We start from the raw sequence: 10,716 nt of genomic DNA, 5'->3' as shown, positions 1-10,716 counted from the left end.
CCACGGTGGCACTCCTTGCTTCCATCTTCTTCCCTTAAACGTGCTCTTTCCTGGTGCTCTGCACTCCCTCAGTGGTCGAAGTCCAAAGTCTTGGAGCCGTCATGGAGTCCTCTGTCCCATCTTCCCCTGTATCTGCTCCAGAAGCGAATCCTTCCAAATTACCTCCCGAACGCCCCTAGTATTCCCGAGTTCATGCTGCAGTTACCACTGGCCTGGGTTTGGGCTTTGGTTTTCCAACAAGTCTCCCTACTTCCGTGCTTGTTCTGCTGTTTGTAGTCCCTTCTCTTCACGGCAGGCAACGCGCGGTCAGGCCAGGTCACTATTCCCACCGGCTTAAAATCCTTTCGTGGCTTTCCACACAACTTATATACAAATACAATACAATACAATATATACAAATACAATACAATATATACAAATACAATACAATACAATACAAATACAGCTTAAATACAAACTCCTTCGCACAGTGTAGCAAGCCCCACGTATTCTGGCCCCCGCCAGCCGTCCTGATTTCAGCTTGTGGCCCTCTCTGCCAGCCCTCGCGGCTCCCCACTGAGGACCAGTGTCGCTCCTCACACAGAAAGAGTTCCTTCTCACCTTAGGGCTCTGGCACTTGGCTCCTTCTGCCGACAATGCCTCTTTCCTTTTCACGTGACCGGCCACTTCTTGTGCATCAGGCCTCAGCCTGAAGGTCACCTCTCCAGAGAGACCTTTCCTGATCGCCTAAAGTCGCCACCCAGCCACTCATGATCTACCACCGTATTCTGATTCTCTGTATATCACATCACTCCCTGGCATGTCATTCATTCACTCATCGACTCACTCATTCTCTCATTCGTTTGCTTCGGGCCAGGATCCCCTGACTAGAACGTAGACATGAATGAGAGCAGGAACTTGTCTGTCTTGTTTATTTCTGTACGCGTAGTGCCAAAAAGGGTAGGTGCCACATAGTAGGGTTTCGATAGATGTTTGTAAAAAATTGGATATTTCTAAAAATGCTCTAGGAGATGGGACCGAAGATCCCACGTGGCAATAAGTCAGATAACAAGCCACTTCCTTTTTCAGACCTTTGCTTTCCTACTTCTTATTTTTTACTTTTTTTTTTTTTTTTGGTGCAAAAAGGTGATTTTATTTTTTTAGTTAATTCTTTTTCACAATTCCAAAATTCTTTATTTCCAGAGCTTTCCTGCACATACTATCTCTTTTAATTCTTTTTAAAAATCAAAATATGTGAACTTATTTTTCAGAAATAGAATTTAGTGACTCATCACTTACATATAACACCCTGTGCTCATCCCAACAAAAGTCCTCCTTAACTCCCCTTGCCCCTTTAGCCCTTCCCCAACCCAACACCCCTCCAGCAGCCCTCAGTTTGCTCTCTGCATTTAGGAGTCTCTTATGGTTTGTCTCTCTATTTTTTATTATTTTTGCTTCCCTTCTCTTATATCCATTTGTTTCGTACCTTAAATTACTCATATGAGTGAAATCTTATCATATTTGTCTTTTTCTGTCTGACTTATTTCACTGAGCATCATACACTCTGGTTCCATCCATGTTGTTGCAAATGACAAGGCTTCGTTCTTTTTCACTGCCGAGTAATAGTCCTTTGAATGTATATATCACATCTTTTTTATCCATTCGTCAGTCGATGGACATTTGGGCTCTTTCCATCCTTTGGTTATTGCTGATGGTGCTGCTATAAACATTGGGGTGCATGTGCCCCTTTGCTTTTTGTTTTTTTAAATGTTTTTATTTATTTTTGAGACAGAGAGAATGAGACAGGGAGGGGCAGAGAGAGAGGGACACACAGAATCCGAAGTAGGCTCCAGGCTCTGAGCTGTCAGCACAGAGCCTGATATGGGGCTCGAACTCACAAACCACGAGATCGTGACCTGAGCCGGAGTCGGACGCTCAACTGACTGAGCCACCCAGGGGCTCCTGCATGTGCCCCTTTGAATCAGCATTTTTGTGTCCTTTGGATAAATACCTAGAAGTGCCATTACTGGGTCATAGGGTGGTTCTATTTTTAATTTTTTTTTGAGGCACCTCCATACTGTTTTCCAGAGTGGCTGCATCCGTTTGCATTCCCACCAGCAGGGCAAGAGGGTCCCCCTTGCTCTGCATCCTCCCCAATATCTGTTGTTGCCTGAGTTGTTCATTTTAACCATTCTGACAGCTGTGAGGTGTATCTCATAGTTGTTTTCCTACTTTTAAAAATGAGAGTTGCTTGCAACATTAGCCACTCTTGTGTCCTCTATCACCATAGGTTGCTTTGCCCTGTTTCTGAAATTCCTATAAATGAAAAACAAACATTCGATCCCTTTTCACACCTAGCCTTTCGACTCCATGTTATTTCCGTGTGGTTCATATATATTGTTACATGTAGCAACAGTGTATCTGTTTCCTTGTTGTGTTACTGTTGAAATATGTCAAAATATGTGTATCTATTCTTTAAAAAATTGAGGGGTGACCTTAACGATAGACCAGTGGTTTACAAACTCTGTTCCACAGAAGCGCCCCTCCCTCCCCATGGGTGGTGTAGGGGGAGAGGCCAAGAGAGTAGGGCTTCTGGACCCCCTCCTTTGCCAGCCCGCCTCCAACCAGTTTCTGGTTCTGTCTACCTTATAGACTGCCATTGAGATATCTAGGTACCGGGTTGGATTGCATTTGGAAAAAAAAAAAAAAAAAAAAGATGTTTCTGCAGTATAAAAAATATTTTTGAACCGTTTTTGATGTCAGATATGGGATTTTGAGCTCTGCTCCCTTCAATGTGTATGATTTAGGGCAAGTGAGTTAATCACCTCGTGCCTCTATTTCCTCAAATGCGTAAATGCGGCAGCAGTAATAACACCAGTAGATTATCTGAGCTGATTCATGTAAAACACTTCTTACGGTGCCTGACATGCAGCCAAGCTTCCCCCCCCCCCCCCCCGTGCTGGCTGCTGTCACTGTGATCATTTCCTTTGTCATCGTCATCATCAACTTCACTGTTTTTTTCCGATGGCTCTTTCTACTCTGATGTTGTATGTTCATTCCAGGCTTTGTTGCTTGATGGGAGATGGAATGCTTCTTAATTCTATTTCTAACCCAGTGGGGGCTTCAGGCCCGCCTGCCAGAAATAAGCCAACCTGAGGCTGAGTGCCTGGGAAAGCACCCTCCCCCGCCCCCCGCTGGCCATTGCCCCCTGGGCCAAACCACATTCTGAGAATATTCTGAGAATATTCTGTCTCAGCTAAGTTCCTCAAGTACATTGTGAACCTGATACGCTTAAGGCATCCGAGTCATGTTCCGAACTCAGTGGAGTCCCCTATAGATGCCAGCAGGCAGACATCAACCTTGACTTTCCTTCTTAATTCAGTCATCGAGTGACCTTGGCCAAGTCACTGTTTCATTATCACAGGGAATCTGGGTTTACAGCCCTCCTCTCTCCCTGCTCACGGGACTGGTGGGGGGGGGGGGGCGGGGACAGTGGAGGTGGTGTCATAGGCCAACAGGCAGTTGGGGATGGGACACCTGGCAAACTGTGTAAGACACAGATGTTAGGTGGGGAGGCGAACCTCGTTTGGTGTTACCCCTGAGACAGTGGGATCCCCGGGGCGTCTCAAGGCCTGAAGCAAGGCCAGCAAGACAGGGTAAGTGACGCTCCAGGACCTGTGCCCGGGGCTGCTGTCAGACCCTCGTGCTTGTCTTGCTACTTCCCTGGAAAATCCATCACCTCCCTGGCTTTCTCTCAGGGGCCGGCTTTGAGTAAACGATTCAGTGAGGTCACGCCATCAGAAGGCAAGGCACGCTGGTTTGCTCTGCTTTTCATTGGAGACTCACTTTAAACACTGATGTACTCACTGCTGATGACTTCAGGCATCTTGCCATGAAGGGGGTGGGGGGGGGGGATAGCAGTGGTGAAGAATGAAGCTGTTTATAAGAGCAGCTTCCAGTTGGTACGAGGAGGCATACAATGTCCTCTAGAGGGGCAGGATCCCGCACGCATCACACTTTGTTTGCGTCTGGCCAGGAGGGCCTGTACGGGGTTTGGAGCAGACGTTACAACAACGGATCGCTCATCTCTAAGTAGAGGCCGCACGGTTGCACAGCCCTAATACATGCTCAAGTCTGTGCGTGAACCCGTAACTACCCTTCAACTCTGCCCTCCTGGCTCAAGGAGCCCCTCACAGGCTGGGACGGAATCTTGGCTCTGCAGCTTGTAGCTCTGGAGTCTGGGGCGAGTGTTTTCACCTTAGTTTCTCGTTTGCACATCAGGAACAGTAGTGCCTGCCTCCGCCAGTTGTACTCCTACTAAGCGAGATAATGCGTGCGTGTGTTGAACACAGCACCTGGCCCAGACCAAGCGCTCGCTACGTGGCCACCGCTGCAACTGCTGCCATCCTAGGAATTGGGAAACCGAAGTCGGGAAAGCGGGGAGATGGGACTCGAACTCTGGCATGTAACCCCGTATTTCTCACCATAGCGTAAAATACGCGACCAGCAGCTTGGCGGGCAGATTCCGTCGCCTTGCTTGCTTGAAAGCTGGAACACGGAGCCCACGTTCCCTAACACGGAGTCCCTAAGCTTTTTTGATCATGTGCTCTGTCTGCAGAATAATGGCAAGTCCTCCTCCATAATGAAGTGCATTTCCTTATTTGTAAATTGCATACATGCACCAATATACTATCAAGTACATTATAAAACACATAAAAGTTTGAAAAAGCTAAAATAAAAGCAAATGTCAAGAGAGGCTCTCCTATTTCCTTCCTTTTTTGGTGACCTCGGTGCTTTGCTGTTGGTGGCACTGGGGGCGGAAGAGAGGCTCTTCTGGGGGTGCCCAGGTGGCTCAGTCAGTTAAGCGTCTGACTCTTAATTTCGGCTCAGGTCATGACCTCACGGTTTGTGAGATCTAGCCCCATGTCAGGCTCTGTGCTGGCAGTGAGGAACCTGCTTGGGATTCTCTCTCTCCCTCTCTGCCCCTCCCCTGCTCATCCTCTCTCACAAAGCAAATAAATAAGCATTAGAAAAGAGAGAGGCTGTTCTGTCAGGCCCCCTGCTGCAAGGATCAAATGAAACAACATCCTTCATAAAGCAGTCATAGGATTTTAGTTACGTTTGTGATTGTCGTTGGTGAACTCATGTATGTGCACAAGTGATAATAACGATAAGAAAGTCTCCTGAGGGTTATAGTTTAATGGTAACAATAGAGCTACACTTTGTTTTTTGGCTTTTTTTAACGTTTATTTATTTTTGATACAGAGAGAGACAGAGCATGAACGGGGGAGGGTCAGAGAGAAGGAGACACAGAATCTGAAACAGGCTCCAGGCTCCGAGCAGTCAGCACAGAGCCCGACGCGGGGCTTGAACTCACGGACCGTGAGATCATGACCCAAGCTGAAGTCGGCCGCTCAACCGACTGAGCCACCCAGGCGCCCCTGGAGCTACACTTTGAAGGGTTCAGTCATCAAAACCGTACTGAGAACCTACCACGCACCAAATGCTATTATAAGAATTTGGGATGAAGGTGAATAAGACACAGTCCCCACCACCCAGCCCCCTGGCATCTGGACTTTGACTAGGGAAGACACACACGGGGAACAAACCCAGTACCATATGACAGATGCCGTGAAAGAAAGTATAAAATCAAGACAAGGAGGAGCGGGGGCTCTCAGGAAACTCCCCGGAAGAAGTGATGCCTGAATATGGTCTGAAAGGACAGATGAGTATGAAACAGATGGACGAAGGATGGCTGTTTGGGCTAAAGACACAGAGGTGTGAAATCACCTCCACAGTGAGCACTGATGCACCGTCTGGGATGGTTAATGTGGCTGATGCGACTGGACTGGGAAGGCGGCAAGGAGGCCAGAGATGATTCCGGACAGGAGGTCAAGCGCCGAGGCACGGGTCTTGTGTCCCTGGATGAAGTTTGGACTGCAACCCAAGACAAGGGGAGTGCAGTTGCATTTGCAAGCTAGAAGGACCCTTCTGACTGCGCTTTGCACCGAGAGTTGTGAGCATGAAGCTGGGAGGCTGGAGACGCCCGGTCTCCGGGAGGCAGAACGGAGCCTGAGCTGAGTATGGAAAGGATGGTGAGGCTGAAGACGCAGTTGGAAATTAGGAGTCCAGTCTTGACATCCACAGGGCTCCCTCGGCTCCTTCAGTTCCTAACTCCTATAGGAGAGTGCATGGTCACTGTGGCCAGGGCTGTGTGATCCTCCAGGATTCCTTCTAGGATGGGAGATAGGTCTTTCGAGAATCGTTTCAGCGAACTTAGGAGAGTCTTGCTGGGCAAAAGCCTAAGGCATTGGCATCTTCAGGCCTGGAACTTGGACGCTTTCTCCTCGAGTCTCACCGCCTCTCACAAATAAGGAGCTTCCCTTAATCTCTGGTACCTGGACTCCTCACACCTGCCCTTTTATTTTTTGAACTTTGAATTAGAGCACACTCAAAGACTGTCACCGCTGGTTCTGCCCTGCACCGTGTTGACTCTTTGTTCACATGCGAGATGGCAGCCGTCGTTCCAGCTCCGTACAGCGGTCAGGTCCAAGTTCCAAAGTAAAGACAGACACTTCCTCTCCACAGTCAAACAAACAAAAAGCCCCCAGACTGAGTCTTGCTGGCTCTCATGGCCCGTTCAGGTCACATGCTGGTCCTGGAACCACTCACACAGGAGACAAGCTTACGCCTGGGTGATATGTCCAACCTGCGGGAAGAGGTGGAGTGGGTCAGCTGTGTCCGAGTCAAATGGACAAAGAGTGGGGGCAGGTTGATTCTTCGGAAGGAAACGGGGGTAAGATTACCTGGATGGTGAAAAGGTGCCAGAAAACAAATCCGGCCATTGTCTGCGACACCTGTTGCCCCAAGTCAAAGCCTGGACACGTTGGAATTATCCCTGAGTTTTTGTTACCCCTCACCCTCCTCCTCCATCATTTGTGACAGCCCATCAATTTCACACCCTGAAGAGCTTCCTAACCTATTCAAGTGAGCATTAATTCCAGCCCAAGTGAGCCCAAGTGAGCATTAACTCATCCCAAGTGAGCATTAACTCATCCTTCCAGCCCAAGTGAGCATTAACTCATCCTTCAACTCCTGAAATATTTCCTTACGCCTTCTGCCTTTTCTCTAAACTCTAAAAATAACAGCAATAATAACTAACACTTGTTGAGGACTTACTGAATACCCAGCACTGGCAAAGCACTATGTTTTCACTCTCTCATTCAGTTCTCAGAACAACTCTGTGAAGTAAATAACTGTGATCGTCCCCATTTCTTAATACTCCAAACTCTTCCTGCCTTCCCATTTCCCTACACTCCTGGTATCTATTATGATGTAATAAGCTACTCCCCAACAGAATGCTCTTGAAAACAATACAGCCATTTGTTTACATTAAGAGTCTACGGGGGCACCTCTGGGCACCTGGCTGGCTCAGTCGATTAAGCATCCGACTCAGGTCATGATCTCCTGGTCTGGGGAGTTGGAGCCCCGTGTCAGGCTCTGTGCTGACAGCTCAGAGCCTGGAGCCTGTTTCGAATTCTGTGTCTCCCTCTCTCTCTGCCCCTCCCCTGCTCACATTCTGTCTCTCTCTCTCTCTCTCTCTCTCTCAAAATAATAAACATTAAAAAAAATTAAAAAAAAAAGAAACTATAGGGGCACCTGGGTGGCTCAATCAGTTAAGCGTCAGACTTTGGCTCAGGTCATGATCTCAGGTTCATGAGTTCGAGCCCTTCATTGGGCTCTGTGCTGACAGCTCAGAGCCTGGAGCCTGCTTCAGATCCTGGGTCTCCCTCTCTCTCTGCCCCTCCCCTACTCATGCTCTCTCTCTCTCAAAAATAAACATTGAAAAGATGGGCAGGGCTCATCGAGGAGGGCTTATCACTGTTCCTTGTAACCTCAGCGACAGTGGCTTGACTACGGGATGGAGAATCTACTTCCAAGAAGGCTCACTCTTACAGCTGGCAAGTTAGTGCTGGCTATCGCCTACAAGCTCAGCTGGGGCCAAGGGCCATGGACCTCAGTTCCTGTCCGTATGGCCTCTCCATGCGGGCCTCTCCATAGTCTGCTTGGGCTTCCTCACAACGTGGTGGCTGGGTTCTAAAAGTGTCCCCAGAGACAAGAAGTGGAAGGTGGCACTTCTTAAGACCTGACCCCAGGATCTGGCACAGCATCAGAGAGCCCAGATTCAAGGTGAGTGACCTAGAGCTCCCTTCAATGGGAACAGTATCAAAGAACTCTTCGGTCAGGTTTTAGAAGTGCCGCATCCTAACTATAAAAATCCATAAAGGGAACTAAAGGTCTTTCCATGATTTGGTACTTATTAACCAATCCTTTCTCTCATTTCATGATAATAGCTGTCTGTGTAGAATGGCTTTCTTTCAATTCCTGCAGTGTACTATGTTCTCTCTCTCACTTCAGGGCTATTGCACCTGTTACTGGCACCCGCCCAGAATGCTTTCCCCATATTTACTCGATTTCCTAGTTTCAGAGCTCAGCCTAAAAGACCTCTCCCAGGACTAGTTGAGGTTAAGCTCGTCTGTTTTAAGCTCTCATACAATTCCTGGCTCACAGTAGGTGGCCCAGAGGTATATTGTGAAAAAAAAGAAATGATTGAGTGAATGAGAAAATTCACTACCCCTTCAGTCTGAAACTCCTTTCCCGTCGCCATGTCTTCTCATGATGCACCCCAGCCCCACTCAACGTCTACTTTCTGGGTGGATGGGCTACATATCCTGTAGCATTTCGACTCTTCCTAAAATTCCCTCTTTTCCAGGAAGGTGATAATTTTCCCTAGAATCCACTCAGGATAAGCACTCAGATTTCAGGACTCACTGAACCCATTGCTTGTATGAATGGAAAGTCTTGAGTGCTTGTTTTTATGGAATCTTTGTCTAACGGTCAGAATGTCCCTATCAGTAATGTCACCATGTACTTTGAAGCTCCTGGAAGGCAGGCACGATCTCTCTGACTCATTCTCCTCTATATTCTTAGAAAACAGGAAACAGATGGCCTAAGGACCAGCAGAGGGAAGCTGAATTTTAATAGGCAGAGGGTACAAAATGAGCAAAGATTGAGTGAGCTGCGTGTGCTCTCTGTCATCCGGTGGGGACAATTTGGCTCTCACCAGGCCATGACTTGGGGTCCATTTCTGGTCAGGGAAAGAGACAGATCTTATAATGGAAAACACACTGGACTGCAAGCCAGAGTTCTGGTTTACCACCCCTGGAGCTGTCGCTTAGCCTGTCTGGGAATCATCTCCTTACCTGTAAAGCAAGGGCACTTAGACAAGAGGGTGACTAAGGCTGCTCTTGTTACAGTGGTGGTGATTCTGATAGCGGTCCAGTTATCAGACACAAGTCCGGCTTTGCTTCTTTTGATCTCTGTGAACTTGGGTAGATTACTTCACCTCTTTTTGTCTCACTTTTGTCGTCTATAGTCTGGGGATAATAGTGTTTCCCTCGTAAAGCTGTTTTGAGCATTCAAATGAGACAAACTATTCAAAGTTATGGTTAGCACCTGATTAATTAATTGAACAAATGGTTATTGAGAGCTGTTTCCAGGAGCAGGTGGAGTGGAGTGGTTATAATCTTGACTTTGGAGTCAGATAAGACATGCGTTTAAATACTAGTTTCATCATGTATGAACTAGGTGACCTTGGGCAAATGACATCCTTTCTGAACTTCAGCGTTCTCTAGGATGATGGTAAGAGATGAGAACTTGATCCCTTGCCGTGACCGTCATTGTCATGATTCAATAAGATGTAATATATGAAATGTTTACCATGGTGCCCACTGTATGATACATGTCCAATGGATGCAAGCCGTTTTTAAAATTATGATGACAAATAATCACTCTTCTTCAGGGAATAACCCACGTATCAGTTTGATTGGTATACAGAGTCACTGTGTAGATGAATGCTGGGAGATGCTTAGGAAGATAGCCTGGGATCATATGCAATGATTCTTGAATGCCCAGATGAGGATTTTGGATTTTATTCCACTGGCAATGATAAGCCACCGAAGGATTTCAGGTTTTCAAAAAGATAACTCCAACGTAAAATATAGAAGATATTGAAGAGAAGACACACTGGAAATGAAGAGACACCATTCATTCATTCATTGATTCATTCTGTCAATCATCTGACAATTACAGAGCTCCTACCTGTCAGGCACTAGTTGGTGGGAATGCAGAGAAAGACAGATAGTTAAATAATTCCTCAAGTGCAACCAGGGCTGCAACGGAGAAGCATCTAACTCAGATTTTTTGAGGTAGCCAGAGATTTTTCCAGAAAGAAGTGATATTTCAATGGAGACCTGAAGTGAAAAGGAGAGACGAAGAGCATCACGGGCAGAAGTATCAAGGGCAAAGGAGGTGCTGGCCAGAGAGAGCAAGGCGAATGGAGAACCTGAGAGATGTTCGGTCTTTACGACAAAAGGCAAGCACAACTGGGGTGATGAGCATAGAGACAGAGAAGGGAGGATGAATGTGGGTATCATCATGGGGATACAAGCTACAGAATCTGACGACACCTGGACATGTGGGAGACAGATGAGGAGTCAGCGGGGACTGGAATGTGACATCCTTTCCCACATCAGTGAACCCTGACTCCCATGTGTCCTCTGCTTCTCTAGGGTGTCGTTTGGATTTTGCTGTGTCGAGTTTGTTTAGTTGGGAACTACATTCGGTTCCCTTTTTGGTCTTGGGCCAGAGTTGTGCAGAAGAGGAACTTGTACGAGA

General features: G+C 47.2%; 1 long non-coding RNA gene across 1 annotated transcript; it reads right to left on the bottom strand.

The window, feature by feature from the left end:
* Positions 1–6,412: 6,412 nt before the first annotated feature.
* On the bottom strand, positions 6,413–7,267 carry LOC144614849 (uncharacterized). The gene is made up of 2 exons (XR_013553085.2): positions 6,786–7,267; positions 6,413–6,688 (listed from the first exon to the last, which is right to left on the bottom strand). It is a non-coding gene; the product is annotated as an uncharacterized LOC144614849 (long non-coding RNA).
* Positions 7,268–10,716: the final 3,449 nt, after the last annotated feature.

The sequence above is a fragment of the Panthera onca genome, chromosome A1, assembly GCF_046562875.1.
Source record: "Panthera onca isolate mPanOnc1 chromosome A1, mPanOnc1 haplotype 2, whole genome shotgun sequence".
In the NCBI taxonomy this organism is placed as follows: Eukaryota; Metazoa; Chordata; class Mammalia; order Carnivora; family Felidae; genus Panthera; species Panthera onca.
This window is presented reverse-complemented; position numbering and strand designations above follow the sequence as displayed.